The following is a 19466-nucleotide window of genomic DNA, read 5'->3' as shown; positions in this document are numbered from 1 at the left end:
AGTTTAAAGCACTTTATTCCAACTGAGATTGAATTTACTTGTGACACTGCTTTGTCAAAACAAAGTCACTAAGCAAAGTGGTTAATTCCTACTGAAATGAGATCTTAACCTGTTAGGTAGTTTTGATCCCCACAGGCAGATCAAACCCACAAAAATGGCTTGGCACGTTTAAAACAGTTTAGGTACCTCGATAGAAATTAGCTGACCTCCATCTAGCTCTAGATGTCTAGATCATGATGACTTAATATCTAATCTCTGTAGTAATTTTCACTTTCTATTTTGAAAGTGCTTCTTTCTAGCAAGACCACAACTTCTAGCCATGTAGGCATCCAATTCTCACTGGATGCCAGAAAATAAATCTAATGGAACCTTAATCTGTGTTTGGAGTCAATTCTGTTGCACATACTTCAACAGCACTGAAAATCAGCAATATGGAATAATGGAATGCTGCATTCCTTTGAACAGCAATATTTCTATTTGTCTTCTAAATATATTAATTTTACTTACTGATTAGAGGATTTCTGAGATAATATGATTTAAATAATTTGATTATTTAAATGTATGAGGGGACAAGCTCTATGAAAGTGACTAGCTTTCTCTTCAAGAGCAGTTCCATGTTGTATAAATAGCTAAATGTTTACTGAGACTCATTGCTTGTACAGCCCATATAGTCCTTGAAATCTCAGGCTCATGTATCTTGTCCAGTGAATACTGGCACTGAATTGTCAGGCACTGAAGGAGAGCATGAGACAGGCAAACAGAAAATAAACTGTCCTAGAATTAGAAGTGGTCTTTGAATAAGGCTGAATATAAACTGAACATTCTAGAACATTAATATCACTTCTTTGTGAATGTTTCACCTCTAAGCTGGTTTATTTTAATTCTGATGCAGAACAGTAATTTTTTAAAATCTTGAGTACTTAAGAGCAATGGGAAACAAAAACAAGAACAACAAATATGCAGCCAAATCTGATCATTATTACTACTTTTTTTGTTTTTAGCTTGTTTCTGTATATTCAAGTAAAAAGCTAAATGTGTATAAACTAATGAAAGCTAACAAAATTTGCTGTGATAAAGAAACAAAAAATAAATTAGATGTGCATCAGATACAGTAGTTTTCTAGATTGCAAAATGCACAGCCAAAAATCTTTGGGTTGCTTAGTTTGTTTCATTACTGTATCAAATAATAAGATATAAGACATGTTTTTTTCTGGGTTACCAATTTGATTATCAATAGCTCATACTAAATTCTCTCTGGCAACTTCCAGAAAAGAAAATCTGCATTCCAGTTCAGGGCCACTGGATATTCTTCTCTGAAAAGTTTGGTGCTATTTCTTATATACTATTTCCAGATAATGTAAATGAAGAGTCTGGAGGAAAATCAGGTATCAGAATCAGTGTTTTGGTATGTTTGGAAGACATGAAACCATCTGGAAAGCTAGCATATCATAGAATAATCACTGTCAGAAAAAATTAAGGTGTTATGCAAGTTAGTTATGTTGTCACAACACACTTTTATACTGGTAGGTGAAGACATCATACTGCCACTAGCAGCTTGGATGTAAACTTCTTTTTACGATCCATCCTTTCACAGGTGTCATACATAGGCAATACTGTGTCATGAGCTCAGAGACCATAACTCATGGCTATGCAAGAATGGAAAATATATCATAGGTATACAAATATTCTCCTTTCTGCTCGGAAGGTAAGTCAGCTGTCATAGGAAAAGAAAAATAAATGATTTTACATTCAATCCCTTAGAATAACCTTTGATTCACTCAGAAATAGATTTATTTTGCTTCTTCTCTTCAATTTCATAATGTGATTTACTGGTGGAATTAATCTGGAAAAAAAAAATCACACATTGAAATAAATTACACAATAAAATCAGTTCCATAATATAATGATAATCACTGAGATAATCTTTGATCTTTATTTCAGATATCCTCTTCCTTTCGCATGCCTATACCTTTTAACACTTTAACCATTTTAACACTAAAAAAAATAATTTGCTCCCTGTTATTAGGCTGACTATAATTTGCAAAAGTGATCCAAAGCATCACATACACTATTCTCGTTGTCTCCTTGTAGTTCAACCACAGGTCTGATAGATTAATTGTTCTTGATGGAAATTCAGGAAAAACAAAAAACAAAAAACAAAAAACATTTTCTATTCCATTTTCATATGAAGTTAAGCCTCAGTAATTCTACTTTATTTTTATACTGACACTTTTATTCTTTCTCTTACTCACCATATAAAATAGTTTCTCACCGTATAAAAGGATCGAAGATTTTGAAGTCTCAAGACAAAATTTGGGTCAAAGAAATAAATCTCTTCACTGTTTAGAAAGCTAGAATATGAGAATACTTATCACACTAGGGATCACTAAAATCAGGACTTTTAACTTTAATGGTAAAAAAAATTTGCAGTGTTACAGAGCATATATGAAAACTAATTGCATGCCCTAAAATCTCCAGCGTAGGTAAGTATAATGTATTTCCAAGTATATGTAGGTGATACTTCAGTGGTAGTATGATAATACCCTGTGAAAGCACCTATTTTAACAGAAATTCCACCTTCTTAGTAATATTTCAGGCACACATCTTAGCTTGAAGCCCTGTCAGAAGGTCAAAACAGTGAGAAAAATGAAGTGATAAGGAGCAAAACTAGTTGAGGGAGTTCTCAGTTATCAGTAATAACATCCATGCGCCTAGACTAAGACTTATTACTTAGTGATTCTTATTTACACCATAAGAACTTCACAAATACCATGTGTACAAGTATTCAGAAAGTCTTTTTTTTTTTTTCTTTCTAATTTTAAGGTTAATGTAACTCTGTCAAACAATTTTGCTTTCACTGACATTAGTAAAATCACTCTCTCTCAAAAAAAAAAAAAAGGTCATAAGAACTAAGTGTATAATTTGTGTTTTTTACTTGCCACCTTTAGCACATAAAGTGGATTCAATGTCAGCCAGCTTTCCCTAACTTTACTTCCTTTAAGACAAGTAAATAATTTTCTCACAAGAAAAGAAAGAGAGGAAAAAAAAAAAATGGTCCACGAGACTAACTTTTCTAAAATCAGAATACAAATTAATTACAGTAATCAGAATACATTCAGGGGAAAAAAAAAAAAAAGAACTATTTCACAATGACATTAAGTTGCCTATATTAATTCTGCTTAAAAGTTCTTCAATCTCTTTCTGAAAAAATTAAGCTAGTTTTGTGGAGCTCCTCAATGAGGGAGAGTGTTTGTACTAAGACTTTTAGTGAAAACTGTAATATATTATTATATAGTAAGATGAGTTTAGGCAATAGGACATTTTTGTGTTTGTTAAAAGTACATAACAGCATGCAGAAGACTCAAATAGACAAAATTAAATCTTATATCTAGATAAACTGTAAAGACACATTAACAGATTAGAATAGAAATGCTCATTTTTTTGAAAAAAAGTTACCAATTTCATGTTCTGTATATCATAGTTGTCAATGTATATAGGTATCAATGCATATCATTAATTCAAAACTAATATTTATATGACCTAACAAATTAAGATTATTTTATTTGGGATCTAATTTTGCTGGTTCCTATGGGAACCTATGTGATGGCAAGAGTGCAGTCTTTTAATTCAAAACATCAGACAAATCCAACCCTAGGAATTCAGAAAGTCTGAATTCTTACGGAAGTCTTCCTATTCTGGTTTATATTTACAGTTAGTAAATTTCATAACGATTTTGCAAGCAGAGCTTTTGCTCCTAAATTATAACCTGTAAATGTCTGGAAATGTTTCAATATATTGAAAGCTGCCTGGCAGAGAAGGACCTGGGAGTATTGGTTGATAGTTGGCTGAATATGAGCCAGCAGTGTGCTCAGGTGGCCAAGAAGGCCGACAGCATTCTGTCTTGTATAAGAAGCAGTGTGGCCAGCAGGGCTAGGGAAGTGATTGTCCCCCTGTACTCGGCTCTTGTGAGGCCACACCTCTAGTACTGTGTTTGGTTTTGGGCCCCTCGCTACAAGAAGGACATCGAGGTGCTTGAGCGAGTCCAGAGAAGGGCGACAAAGCTGGTGAGGGGTCTGGAGAACAAGTCCTACGAGGAGTGGCTGAGAGAGCTGGGTTTGTTCAGCCTGGAGAAGAGGAGGCTCAGGGGCAACCTTATCACTCTCTATAGGTACATTAAAGAAGGCTGTAGCGAGGTGGGGGTTGGTCTATTCTCCCACGTCCCTGGTAACAGTACGAGGGGGAATAGGCTAAAGTTGCACCAGGGGAGGTTTATTTTGGATATTAGGAAGAACTTCTTTACTGAGAGGCATTGGAATGGGCTGCCCAGGGAAGTGGTGGAGTCAACATCCCTGGAGGTCTTTAAAAGATGTTTAGATGTAGAGCTTAGTGTTCTGGTTTAGTGGAGGACTTGTTAGTGTTAGATCAGAGGTTGGACTCGATGATCTTGGAGGTCTCTTCCAACCTAGACGATTCTGTGATATTTTCAAATAGTAAAATACATATTTATTTTTTAGTTTAGTACAATTATATGTCAAATTTGATTTGTGTTATGAAACACATTAAAAGGAATTAATTTAAAAGATGAAAATAGATCAATATGGGAAAAAAAAAACAAAACTTTCTTATTTGAAATTACTTTACCTTTCCAGCTTTAACAAAATCAAAACAAATACAACAAAATCAAGGAAGATAATATTCAGTAGGAATGTTTTTGAAATACGTACACCATACACCAAAAAAAAAATTCTTAAGATTTTATATTAGTAATTTTTTAAAGCTATTTTTTTTTATATATGTTTTGGGACAGAGTTCATCCTTGGCCACATTTATTTAAGAACTTATGCAATCCATAAATACTTCAAAAATATCTACCCCAGATGTACTCTTTTGGAAATTCAGTCAGGTTTTACTTAATGCAGTGCCTTATAGCCTCCTATATAGCCCCCTACTGAATTTTCTCACTCATGAGAAGATAATTTTGCATATAATACTCCCCTCTCTAATTTGCTTTAGTATTTCTGTCAATACTCTAAGCTGATACAGCAAAAATACGTCTGAAATAGTAATTATCCTTTATTTTGATCTTTGTCATCTTGTGACATACCTTATTTAAGCAGGTCAAAATGGCTTCATAAAACTGTAGACATAGCATTACCCTGTATTACCAAGCTTTACTTCTGTTCTCTCTGCTCATAAGATCTGATGAATTCTGGCATACCACTGTGCATATACATATACATAACTTCAATACCACAACTAATTTTTATTTGACCAGCTGATTCTGTGCTCATGTGTAGTCATGCCCTCGGGCACCTATGTGCCTCTGTGGCTCTTTGCTTTTATCTTCAAATGATCAAACTCTTCAGTGGGATTCTCTCATACTAAAGTTTCCTTGGAGTCTATACACATTTATAGAATAAAAATGGAAGTCTGTATGTATTACAAAATGCATTGCAAACAGTCCTAACCTGCTGTGTCGCAGAATAGAGTTACTATGTGAGCTCCTGACTTTGACTTTTGAAAAATCCTCTTGGGACCTGCAAAGAAGTTATAGACAAGGAGTCAAATTGCCAGGTCTAGCAAGTTAATTAATTTTAGCTCCTCTGCCTGTATACATAGTCTGTCATCTTTCAGTGAATAATCTTGTCTGAATTTGTCTTAGGCTTAGACTACCTCAAATTTATCATACAGTAAGGTTAATACACGTGGTCAATTAGCACAAAACAGATCATCCATGTTAAATTCATGCTGTAACATGTCCTACAGTAATCTGTATGCATGCTCATATGCAGGAATGCTCCTATGATTGCAAAGTACATAAGTTTTTGGAAGTTCTTGTAATTAAAATATCCAGATTGCTAGTCGTTATGGTGATTCCGAAGATTAAGTTTATTCCCATGTCTCTGATAAGGTTACTTCTCAATTTTTAAATATATATTCCTTGGCTCCATTTGTAGGTGAAGTCATTTATGTCATGTCTATTCAGATACAATTTTAAGTGTAGATGTTGCATCACTTCCTGGTTAACTTCACCTTTTCCTACTAAGCACATATCATAACGTTGTTTCAAGCCACATTTAGAAAATATATATTAAATATATGGGAGCTAAAAGTGGTATGCATTTGCCTCTTCTTTTTCATATGACAGAAACATAAGCCATGGAACTTCACTCAGATGGAGGAGCACAAAAAACTGTATCATTTTTCTTCTTTCATTAATCATTTTGCATTATAGTTAACAACAACAACTGAAAAAAACAATCAGTGAACAAACAAACACAACCCCCCGTGTTTTGGAAAATGTTAATTATACCTACAACTAGTCTTTCAGTGAGTTACTTTTTCTAGTTTCTCTTGCATAGATTTCTACAGTTTTTGTCCGTTAATTAGTACTTATCTTTTCTTCCATGTCAATGAATAAAGTGAAATAAAATCATTAATATGTGCATCAAAATTTAACACCAATTGATGTGTTAATTTTCAGCACTGAAAAAATAAATAGAATGATCATACTATTTTTGAAATCTCTATAAGTAAGAATATTTTTATAGCATAACAAAACTGTGCTCTGTAAGATTTTGTGCTTTTTGACTTGGAAGATCTGGATATGCTGTAAGTTAATAAGTAGAACCCTGTATGTTGTGCTTGTTATGTATTTAGAGACCCCCCCCTCACCCCATTTATTTTTATTTTTTAATTACAGCTACTACTACTGAACACAGTGGATGTGCTCATTGAATTCATAAGAATGGCAGAGTATGAGAAAGTACACAAGCAATTTGAATATAATATAGTTTGCTTGTTTAAAACATTCAGTCTTAGAATATACATGTATTAATCATCTCTCTGTAAATGCACTTCTTCCTATGATAACATTCTTTTACTATGTATAATAATGTATTTTGCTCTCTATATTCTTCTCTTTTATCCTACATATTTCTACAGAAATTCCCGCGCTTAGACTATGCGGTACTCTGTATTAATACTTATTCACAGGAAAAATATTTTTTTTCAAATATATATTTAATTAGAAGTCTGCTAACTGCCTCCCAGAACTTCCTCTTTTGCTTTTCCTGATTAATTATTTTTATAATTACTTGGAAAGATATTAAAATAATTTAAATACTGACATACTTATTTAATCTATGCTAAATGTTCATAGAAAAGAAATAGAAATAAAACATATAAAATTTCACTGTTCTCTATATGAAATAGGAGCAAAGAATTGAAAAGACTGGCAAAAATTAAGGTACCCTCTGATTACTTTGAGGAATAATTATAGGGTAAACTATAGCAGTCTTTCTTAAGGGGTTAAGCTTGCATAGTTTGACCTATGGAAATGGATGAATGCATCACTATGAAAGTAATAATGACATTTAACACAGTGTACATAACAAGTCTGCAAGCAGATATCATTTTGTCTTTTTTATTATTATTTTTTAATTTTGAAATTCAGCTGAGGGATTTCTTGTGAGCTTTTTTTTTTTTTTTTTCAGCAAGTGTGCAATCCTTACAGATTTTAATGAAATGTGAGCTCTGTGAACTCAGCAGCCTATGATATTTTCTCTTAACAGACTAAGCATTCTGGGAAATCTTACTCTCTCAAGGAGTCAGCAGTGAAAAGAAGTTAAAGTTTATAAAGAAGGTAACTATGATAGTACTGCATAACCTGAAAAAGGAAAAGACATTATTCTCCTTGTACAGATGCATTTTAAAATAGCTTCCTGCAGGGCTGTTACTCGATTATTTTTTAATTATGCTTTATTATTCAGTACCAGTAAACAGAAGTACAGACCATTCTTCTTTATGCTAAGCTCCTTTTTACTTAGATGTTCATTCATGTAGAAGTACTATTAGGATTCCACAACCGTTCTGCTCCTGCTTGTCTCATAGTTTCTGCTGGCAGACCGGGAAAGAAAAGCTAACAGTGAAGACCACATTGTACTGTAGAAATTACCCAGACTGTAATGGATAGTATCAGTATTTTCAACTCACCCTACAGCAGTGGAAGAAATCAGATATCCCATTGAAGTACCTTATTCTATACTTAAATAGAATAGGAAGAACAACAGAACCTAAAACTCTCATAAAGCTGTTCTTATTCACCCAGGAAGCTATAGATTCATCCCTTAAAATCTGTAAGCAAGTAAGAGAAAATGAACTAAATGCTAGCTTTCCTTACCTGTTTACAAAATTATGTGCCAGAAAAGGCTCTTCTTTATTATGAGGGCAACAGAACATTGGAACAGATTGCCCAGGGAGGCTGTGGAGTGTCCTTCACTGAAGTTATTCAAAACCCACCTGAATGAGATCTTGTGCAAGGTGCATTAGGAGACCTATTTGGCAACTGGTTTGAATTAGATTCTTGCCAGAGGTTCCTTCCAACCTCATCATTCTTTGACTCTGTGATTCTGTGAAAGTAAAATTTCTTAATTGGGTGGTATGTTTATATAGTAAGGATATTATCTTATCTTCCTATGGGAAACATGGCTTTGGCACACAGACTCTTTTTGTATTACTTTTAATAATGTAATAAATTCTATGTGTAATTAAAACCAACCAAAACAAGACGCAAACTGTAATTCATTTAAAAATATAATTATTTTAAATATAAATTCTGATTAATATCTTAATAAATCATTTTATTAAAGCATTTTGGATTTAAAATTACTTCTAATTTCAGCATCATGCCACATCTCAAATTGATTCCTTTAATTATTAAAACGAAACAAAACAAAACAATAAAAACTCTATAAGCAATCATGGCAGCTTCTGGTTAATATTTATGCCATCAATTAGTAAAGTAAATACCACTCTTTAGGAAAGTAAATAATAATTATTAAATTTTGGCAAACATGAAAAATATGAAAACTATAATTTGTTGTTTCAAAATGTTTTAGCAAATAAGCAAATTCACCATTCAGTAAAATTTGCCTTGACTGCCCTGTGTTCCCTGTGGGGAACTGAAAAATCCTGCACCTGGGTTGGATATTTTTTTTTTTATTTTATTTTTTTTTTTTTTTTTACTATGAGGGTAATCAAATACAGTAACAGATTGGCTAGAGAAGTTGTGGATGCCCCATCCACAAAGTGTTTAAGGTTATGTTGAATGGAGCATTGAGCAACCTGGTCTTGTGGAAAGCGTCCCTGCCCATGTCAGGAGAGTTAGAACTAGATGATCTTTAAGGACCATTCCAACCCAAACCATTCTATGATGCAAAAGCTGACTGGACATGTCTCTGAAGAACCTGGTTGAGTTTTCCTTGCTTTGAGCAGGATGGGTGGACTAGGTAATCTCCTAAAGTATATTCCAATCTAAACTGTTCAGTAATTCTGTAATATAGGTATCTCTGAGCATATACAGCCCCAAATTTATATTAACAAATTAATACTTTTTTTTTTTATTTTATTTTTAAACATTTGTGTATAGGCACATATGTATTGCAATTCGAGGTAATTAGGATATAAATTAGCTAGACTCAATTCATTATGTAATAAGAGATACGAGATATATAGATTGAGGTATTCTTTCATATATGTCTTTTTGTCTTCGTTTCTTTTTGTTGGATGTGCTAGATTTTCAGTCCCCAATTTGATATCCTAGGAACTACTTAACTACTTCTGCTAACATTACAGAAATAGAGACTGTAATTTAGAGACTATAATTTAGGGACTAAATTAAGATATTTCAAATCAATTGTCATATGGTTCAGTACATTATCTTTCTGAATATGGATAACCTGTGCTTGATCTTACCAGCTAATAATGTCTATCAGACAGTAATGTCAATATTGAGATGAACCTCCTCTCCCACCTATTGGATGAACCTCCCCTCCCACTACTGGATGGACAGTCTTCAAAATGCATTTGACCTTTATTAACCTTTTCTGTTAGCTGTTCTTCCCACTTCTGTTTGTACAATTACAGGTTGGCTACATTCAGTGAATTATTCACTACAAATAGTTTGTCCTGCATAGTCTTAAACACATTGAGAGAAATTAAACTTCTACTGGGGACAATTATGTAGCAAATAATTTTTACCATCAATGAACATTCTGTGCTACCCATATGGTGGAGCATCTGAACTTTATAAACTCTGGAATCATAATGCACATTGTTCTTTCTGACAGGGCAAAAGGGAAAATAACACATCGGCCTTCAAGTGTTTAATTGAACAAGCAGTTCATCAACTGAGGCCTTGGAAAGACATGAACCATGGCTGTGACAGGACATTGTTTGACTGAACACACATAAGAAAGTGCATTGAGAGAGAGGTCTTTCTACAGCATTTTGTGGTAAAACAGTGACACTCAAAGATGTAAATTATATACCGATAACATACAATCATATATACATCTAGTCATCCCAAGATTATAATATCTTCATACCTTTGATAATTTTCCTATCTTGTTGCTCATCCTCCTCCACCTCTGAATGATTTTAGAGAAATGAGCAAAATCAGACCACTAAACTAAATAAACACACTGATGACTTCCAGTGAAATGTCCACTGAAGGAAAAAAAAATTCCTAGAGAGACAGTCAAGTCCTAAACCAAATACTTTCATTTGGAATATGAAAAGTGCAAATTTTTGAGATTCCATCAAATCCTTCTGCTGAAGACATCTTTCAAACATCTTTAATTCCTTTTTGACTCTCATCTATTCAAGTAAATGTTCTGCTTCACCATTATGATATTTAAATGTATTTTTACTACATCCCCATATTACATTTTCTGAACAGATCTTGGAATTGCATTCTGGTATGCCTCATTTTATTTTATTTTATTTTCCTTTGTATCTTGAGTCTTGAAGGGAGCATTGACAGCAAATGGTTGCCTGAGATGTATACTTCCAAAAAGATTAAAGTTATTATTATTTTTTTTTTTAGCTTATTATGTTTCTTTATTATTATCACTATTATTATTAATATTATTATTATTATCATCATCATCATCATCGTCATCATTATTTTTAAATGTTCTGTGTGACCAGTTCTTCAAAGGAAGTTGTTTAAAACATCCAATTTTGTTGGAATTGCTATTACTCATCTCACATTTTACAATTCTACTTGCAGAAATGCACTCGCCAATAAGGAATGTTGTTCATTTCAAAGTTTTGAAATTAAACCCCTCCCCCCCCCTTTTTCTTTCACCAGCAAACATTTCCACTCCTTTAAGACACAAAGACACTGTTCTACAGAGTATACCAAGTTAAGTTCTGTTGCTATTTTACAGCAAGTAAACATATATTGACTTTTTTAGGTCAGTATTAAGCTTATTGACTGGAGGATTTAATATTTACAGTCTTTTGCCATAATCAATATGATGACCTTAGGGGGAAAAAGAAAATGTCTTTGAGTCAACTAAATAACAATATTTTCTATTTGTGCCTGAAGCCTGCTGATATTTAAATATATCTACACTGAAAAATTTGGAATGTAGTTACAGTTAACAAATCATCATTCTTCTCCTGGAACTCAATTTTTTCAACACAAAAAATGCTACTTTTGAAAAAGTCTATGGCACTTGCTAATGCTATTTGATGTTTTAAGTTCTTTTTTAGAGACAGCTGATATCACTTGCAAGTCCCAACTCAGAGAAATTCTGAACAAATTTTAGCAAAAACACATAGAAATCTGTGTAACAAAGTGACTGCATACTTGTTTGATAATTGTATGCTCACATAATAGTTATGATATAACTGATTAGTTATGAATGTATTTTGTGTTAATACTCATTTTATGTATATTTTCATAATTTGAATAGTATATATATTTTTAAGTTTTGTTCTACTTTTTGTATTAATCACTTTTTCACCTTTTCTCTTAGAGATTCTGAACATTATGAATGTCAGTGGGGAAGTTTGTCCAAGAAGCCCAAACTGAGGAAACTGCGTTTTAAATTTTAAATGTAAGTTGTTTTTGTAAGTTTTGTTTTGTTTTGTTTTGTTTTGTAGAATGCCAAAATCTAAATAATTTTATAAGAGCATCTGACTAATTTTCTATTTGATAATCAACTCTTTGTAACTGACTATATTCATGAAAACATTAATAAAGATACACCTTAATATGCAAGAATAATGGAGGAATCAGTTCAAATGCTTATTTCTAATGTATATAAATGATTTAGATTCTCTCCATTATGCAATAACTGACTTTTTAATGTACTGGATAGAACGGCTTTAAGGAAAAAAAAAAAAAAGACACTCCCCTCCCCCACTTATTTTTTTTCAAGTTGAAATTATCTATTTTCTTATTACAAATCCCCCCAAATCTCTTGGGATGAAGTTGGAAACAAATGAGCTACAGAGATGTTAAATGGTTCACTCTATGATGCCCTAAATACTTATTTACTCTGAAATGAAAAAATAAGGGAGAAGGGACATAGCACCTGTAACAACCCATGGTACATGTGCTGTTGCTGAGATACAGTTTATTTTTAAAGAAAAAAAAAAGTCAGTATGTAGTACAAACTCTTGTTCTGTGTTACAAGACAAAAATAGCTCCAACATGAAAAAAAATATATATATTGCTCACCTTTAAAACTTCTCTTTCTTTTTTTTCTTTATTTTTTTTAAATATTTCCTTTATTTTTTTTATATTTGTCCCTGTGAATGCACGCATATTTGTCTTTGTATCTTTATCAAAATGATGCCAAAAGGAATTCAGAGGTACATTTGATTTCAACGCAGCATGGAATGAAGAGAGAAAACATTATTATTTCTGCATCTCTCTCTAAGTGCCTGGCCTGAGAACACAGACTTAGCACTTGTACTCATTTTTTGTTTGTTTATTTGTTTTGCCTGATCACCTGTCTTTGCCTGTCACCTGTTCTACCTGTAACGCCTGATAATGGACTGGTTGCTATCTTTACTCACCTTTTGCTTACACATGGCCTTAATAAAGATGAGTGTAAAAACTGAAGAACAGCTGTACACTGTCAGGTGAAAAGTTAATCTAGTGAAAGGTTTCTTATGCTGACTCTGGCAATGTCCACTAGCAAAGAGTGATAGAGTGGAGCAGCCACGTGGTACTCTCCTACAGTACCTTCTTAGTATCCAACTGTTTTTGGCACTTCTTAGGCCAAAAGTGTTTACTTTCTTCTGAAAACTCTGAAACTCTCCAATTCCCCTTTACATGTGTTATTCTAACCTGACTTTTGATCCTAAGTAATGTAAATTACTACAAGTTAAGCAAGTACTGTTTCTTTCAGATGATCTGCAAAAGCTGAAAAAAATATTTTCAAACAAATGTTAACACTCTGGCTACAGAGAAAACCACAATCTGTTATAGTGAAAAATATTGTTCAAAAAACAAACAAACAAATGAAAACTTGCTTCTTAGGCTATAGTTTGAATGTTTTTCATCAATTGCATATATCTTTCAGATAAAACTTTTAAAAATCACGTTAAATGTGCAACATAAACACAAGTTGAATTGCAGTGTCTTAGGGGAGAGATTTGCCCAATTATATTAAGACTTAGAGCTTCTGTAAATAACAGTCAAATTCCATAGCAAAAGCACTTTGAATTCAATTTTAAAGCTATATTCTTATGGTGGTTTTACCCAGCTGGGCAGCTGAGATCTACCACAACCACTCTCTCACTCTCCCTCCTCACAGAGAAGAAAGGGGAGAGAAAATATGATGAAAAGGGCTCAAGGGCTGAGATAAGGACAGGGAGATCTCTCAGTCATCGTCACAGGCCAAACAGACTCAGCCTAGGGAGATTAATGTGGTGTATTACCTATTGCTAACAAGCTAGAGCAGTGAGAAACTAAAAACAAACTAAACCACTTTCCCCCTCTTCCACCCTCTTCTACTTCCTCTCCCTGAGTGATGCAGCAGAAAGGGGAATGGGGGCTGTGGTCAGTCCATAAAGCTTTGTCTCTGCCTATCTTTCATGGTCATTCTCTTCCCCTGTTCCAGTGTGGGGTCCATCCCATGGGATGCTGTCTTTTCCGACCTGATCCTCCGTGGGCTTCACACACACAGCAACTCTTCAAGAGCTGCTCCAAATACGGGTCTGTACCACGGGGGCCATTCGTCACAAGCAAAATTCTCCAACATGGGTCTGCCATGGGTGGCAGCTCCCCCCAGATCCCCTGCTCCTGCATGCTTTTCACTCCAGGGACTACAGGTCTGTCCCACTTTGGCAGGCGCTATTCATAGGCCACAGCATCCTTCATGCCAGATTAACCTGTTCTGCCTTGGGCTCCTCCACAGGCTGTAGTGTGGAGATCTGCTCCAAATGGTACACCATGGGCTGCAGGGTGACAGCCCACCATGGACCTCTCCATAGGCCACAGGGGAACTTCAACTCTGGCAACTGGAGCATTTCCTCCCCCTCATTCTTCATTGACCTTGGTGCCTGCAAGGCCACTTCTCACTCTTCACTCTCTCAGCTGCTGTTGTGCAGCAGATTTTTCCCTTTTCTTAAATATGGTCTCACAGAGGTGCAAACAACATCGCTTATTGAATTGGCTTTGGGCAGCGGTGGATCATTTTGGAGCTGACTGAAACTGGCCCTTACCTAATGTGTGGCAGCTTCTGGATTTTTCTCACAGATGGCATTCATGCAGCCCCCTACTACCAAAACCTTGCCACATAAACCCAATACAATTCTCATATCAGAGATATCTCTCATATCTCTTCCTACAACTATGTGCAGGAAAACTTCCGTGTTTTCATAAACGCATATGTGAGTTTGTCTCTGCTTGATTTCAAAAACAAACAAACAAAAACCAAAACAAACCAAGCCAAAACCAAAAACCAAAGAAACAAACAAACAAACAAAAAAATCCACCACCACTACCACACACACACACACACACAAAAAAAAAAAAAATAATAATAAAAAAAAAAAAAATCTGTGGTTATTATTATTCTAAAAAATAAAATATAATAAAAATGTCATTTATAAGAAATGCCAGCTAAGTCAACAGGGCATACCTCTGAACCCAGTTACTCTTAAAAATATCTGAGGTTCTCTTAGTCACTCAGATCCATGTTATATAGTATTCTCTACCAGTTTAAGTACATGTTGATATTTTGTAACCAAAGGAAATTTAGAATGTTTTCAGGGGATGCTGTGATACAAACAAAATGCTCAATGCAAACAGGTTGTAGTTATACCAGTACTCCTGCCTTGTGGTGAAGTATCATCCAAGTGTACATTGAACATTTATCTTGCAAACTATTTGCTTTGTATCTGTTTTCTGTATCTTCATATGCCTATTTTCTGATAGCCTGAAAATAAAAAGATGGTATGTGAAAATGCAGGAATGACTCAATTGTGACAAAAACTTCCAAACTCTCAAACAAAAAAGTAGAAAACATGTCAACATATCTTAAATCTGTATTTTGTTGTGTGTGCATTTTTTGCTTATTTGCTTTTTCCTTGAATTTTTCATTGTATTTAATTCAAGAGAAGACTTGGTGAGAAACAACATGTGGATATTGATGTACATAATATTCTTTACTGTGCAATCCTCTCTGTGCAAACACAGAGTGTCTACTGTTCATGATAAAAGTTAAGAGCTATTGAAAGGTGCTTAACACCTCTTGTGAACAGTCTGAATTTGACAAAAAAAAAAAAAAAAATTAAAAAATTGCTTCTCTGCCTCCAGACAGTTCATTTAAGACTATTATTCATTGTGTATCTATAGAAAAAAAGTTTGGTTCAAAACTGAGTGATTAATTATTGCCTGACTTGAAAAAAAAAAAAAAAAAAGTATAGGAACTTGTCTGCATTGTCTGGAGAAGCGATGACCCTCAGTACTTCCCCAATTTTAACAGTTTGTGTTTTCTCATTTATTTTATTGAGTTTTGAACATATAGGGATTGCCTAAAAGGACTGAATAAAAAAAAGAAGAGGGGAGAGGAGAGGAAAGGAGGCAAGAGGGGGGGGGGGAAGATGGGGAACTAGTGGAAGAAGAAAATAAAAAAAAAAGCCATCTTAAACTAAGGAGGGGCAAAATGAAAATGAAGGCAAATATGTAAGCACACTCTGAAAAATAATAATAACAATAGACATCACATAATGCTTATTAATGATATGTGCAACAACTATACAGAAATGTAAGGCGATGACATTAGAAAAGTAAAAAAAAAAAAGTCTCTGATTGAAGAGCTTTTATTGGAAATGAAGGCTGAACTCTCATTAAAGTAGTATGAACCACTGTAAAATAAGAGCTATATCAGTTGCAGGTGCTTCTGTGAATTTTCAGTTGTTTTTACGAGATAAATTTTGATGGGATTACTTGAGATAACTTATTCAGTTTCTCAAACCTAAGGACTGAAATTTACAATATTTTAACTGGGAATATCAGTCACCTCTGATTTGAACACTAGACATAATGAAATGTTGTAGTTGATATCAAGAAATAAATTAATGCACTCAGTAGGAAGATATTTACAAAAATAACAAGTGAATGAATGGATAGAAAAGAACTTCAATCTGTCATGATTTTTTTGCAGAAGAATACATATATTATGATGGTTTACAGGCACTCTGCTCAAGTAAAGCAATAGACAATCTGTTCCAATTTTGTGTATGTTGAAATAACAGCTGGACAGACACAAACTGTAATGTTTCCCAAATGATGGGAGAAATTTACAAATTCTTCTTAGAAAAATTCTTTGTTAGACATTGGAACAGGCTGCCCAGGGAAGTGGTGGAGTCACCATCCCTGGAAGTCTTTAAAAGACGTTTAGATGTAGAGCTTAGGGATATGGTTTAGTGGGGACTGTTAGCGTTAGGTCAGAGGTTGGACTCGATGATCTTGAGGTCTCTTCCAACCTAGAAATTCTGTGATTCTGTGATTCTCTCAAATTTCACAGTCCTCTAATGCAATAGCTGAAATTCATATTCATATGAATATTGCATGTCTGGAAAAAGTTATTGTGATGTGTATAAGCAAGAACTTGGCTGCAAATTATCGATGGCAGCTGTTTATCAACAGAATCACAGAATCACAGAATTTTCTAGGTTGGAAGAGACCTCAAGGTCATCGAGTCCAACCTCCAACCTAACGCTAACAGCCCTCCACTAAACCATATCCCTAAGCTCTACATCTAAACGTCTTTTGAAGACTTCCAAGGATGGTGACTCCAACACTTCCCTGGACAGCCTGTTCCAGTGCCTCACAACCCTTTCAGTGAAGAAGTTCTTCCTAACATCTAGCCTAAAACTCCCCTGGCTAAAACTATTCTATTTTGGAAATGATCAAGGGGGAACTTCAGCTGTGTTTTACCATTAATCATCGCTTAATGAGTAACGTCAAAGGTATGTAATTTTTGTATAAAATATAGTTTAAATTCACGTCTGTATCCTTGAATCATTTAAATTTTTTTTTCATAATTATTATTGCAAACAATAATTTATATAGACGTTGAACAGATATAAATACTTCCTATAAAAATATTCTCATTTAAGTGAATCAGGTAATCTTCATTCTATCATCTGTTGTATTTTCTTCACATTAATAATGTAACATTGCTATACATTTTTGAAAATATTGATTAAAACCAAATATTAAAGAATGTGAGAAGAAAATCAGCTTTGGGTTTACAAATGCAAATTAATTTACTAAAGCATTGCTCAACATATTTTGGATTTTGAATTTTAGAATCTTGCAGGAAACCTAGTTTTAAAGCAAGTTAAAGGTCAATATTTACTACTGGTAAAAACACAGTAAATAATTTTGACAATGAATATATTTAACTGAAAAAAAAACAAAAACAAAGACAAAAAAAAACAGCTCTCTGCATGAAAGGAGGAAGGATTAATTACATAAATTGTTTTATTTTATTTTTTTTTCCAAAATTTATATTTATGTCTATGATCTTGATATCATGTTATTACCATTTTTCTAGGTTTGGTTAAAGTCTTGTAACTTAAGGAAATAAATAATGAAACTATTCTAGAGATAATAATCATTATTTAGGACCAATACTAATACCATTACTCCGTAGCTGGTAAGGTTAAGGATACTTACAACTCAATTTGTCCATGAATAAACTCAGCATAAACATCTTTTAATTTTAGAACATAGTTACTACACAAAGCATTCAATACTATCTCTGAACCCTAAAAGTGTACAGCCTAAGACAACTACTACATGTAGATTGGCTATTAGTACAAAGTAAATCATAGGAACGTCATAAATGATAAATTAACAGGACAGATTTGCACCTTTCTGGATCATACTGGCATTAAAAATACTTAAATAGAAACAAACTACCATTAAATACAGAAACTCTAGATTTCCTTTTATTTGGTCACAGCTGGTCATATTTTCCCTTCCAACCTGAAACCTGTAATCCTAAATTTCATAACCATAATTATAAAGGATTTTTGCATGACCAGGATATATTTTTTTTTCTATGTTTTTATTTATTTATTTATTTTTTCTCCGTGTGGGATGGCCAAAGTCTGTCTCTGTCTTCTGTTTCATATGTGACCAGATTATAGCAGATCAGAAAATACATATAAATAAAAAATCTGTAGGTAGGCCATACATACACAAAATTAGCTTTCATAGATATTTTGAAACCTGGCTGTGTCCCTGAAATTCCCTCATCTTCTTCATTATTTCTGAGGAGAAAAAATGCACCATTTATATCATTTTAGGAAAGTAAACATAATCATCTATAACGTCTATGTATATCTTCAAACAAGAAGACTCATAATTATTAGAAGAAATCAAATTTAAGTAACAGAAAAACTGTAGTGCTGGCTTATTACAACATCTAAATAATAACACATCAGAAATTTGAAATTATATTGTACAGCTGAATGAAACAAAAAACAAGTAACAAAAGCATTTAATGTATGTGTGCTTCACTGACCCTTGTGTTTGTATTAGATCAGAACAGATAATTATTCTCATTCATAAAAGCTGAAAAGGCTACAGGGAAAATGGAGAAACACAATAAACCAGATAAAAATGTCACAATTAAATTAAACTCTAAACTAAAAATAAGCAGTTATAATAGTAACAATAGAAATCCATAGTGTTACTCTTAGCCTGAAAGCATTTACTGGATCTTTTTATTATAAAAAGAAATAAAAATAAACTGAATTATCTTGTGATCAGTAGTTTGTGCTACTACAGAGTCACCTAAATGTGACTCTGCAAACAGAAAGTGAATTTTACATTTGGTAGAACAATATGGTCGTATCAGTATTTCATACTACTGTGTGAAATGTCATCTGCAAATAAGTTAATGTAAAATCAATTTCAAGCTCTATATTGTATAATTTTATAATTTTATTTTATAACCTTTCAAAAAATTGCAGTTGAATTTCCAGATCCCTGGAACAGAAGAACAGAAAACAGAAGAACAGAAAACAAATACTTTATATCTGGATCTTTTAAATAACAGATTATCTGTAAAAGATAATAGGGACAAGTCATTAGAACTTCTCTTTTTACACCTTAATTATTTCCAGCTGCATTCACTTGT

At 33.5% G+C, this 19466-nt stretch overlaps 1 long non-coding RNA gene across 1 annotated transcript; it reads left to right on the top strand.

The window, feature by feature from the left end:
- Window positions 1-1271: 1271 nt before the first annotated feature.
- Window positions 1272-7646, top strand: LOC311435703. Its single transcript, XR_014692327.1, has 3 exons — window positions 1272-1385; window positions 1595-1705; window positions 7575-7646. It is a non-coding gene; the product is annotated as an uncharacterized lncRNA (long non-coding RNA).
- The last annotated feature ends 11820 nt before the right edge of the window (window positions 7647-19466 follow it).

The sequence above is a fragment of the Aythya ferina genome (assembly GCF_964211825.1).
Source record: "Aythya ferina genome assembly, chromosome: 4".
Lineage (NCBI taxonomy): Eukaryota > Metazoa > Chordata > Aves > Anseriformes > Anatidae > Aythya > Aythya ferina.
This window is presented reverse-complemented; position numbering and strand designations above follow the sequence as displayed.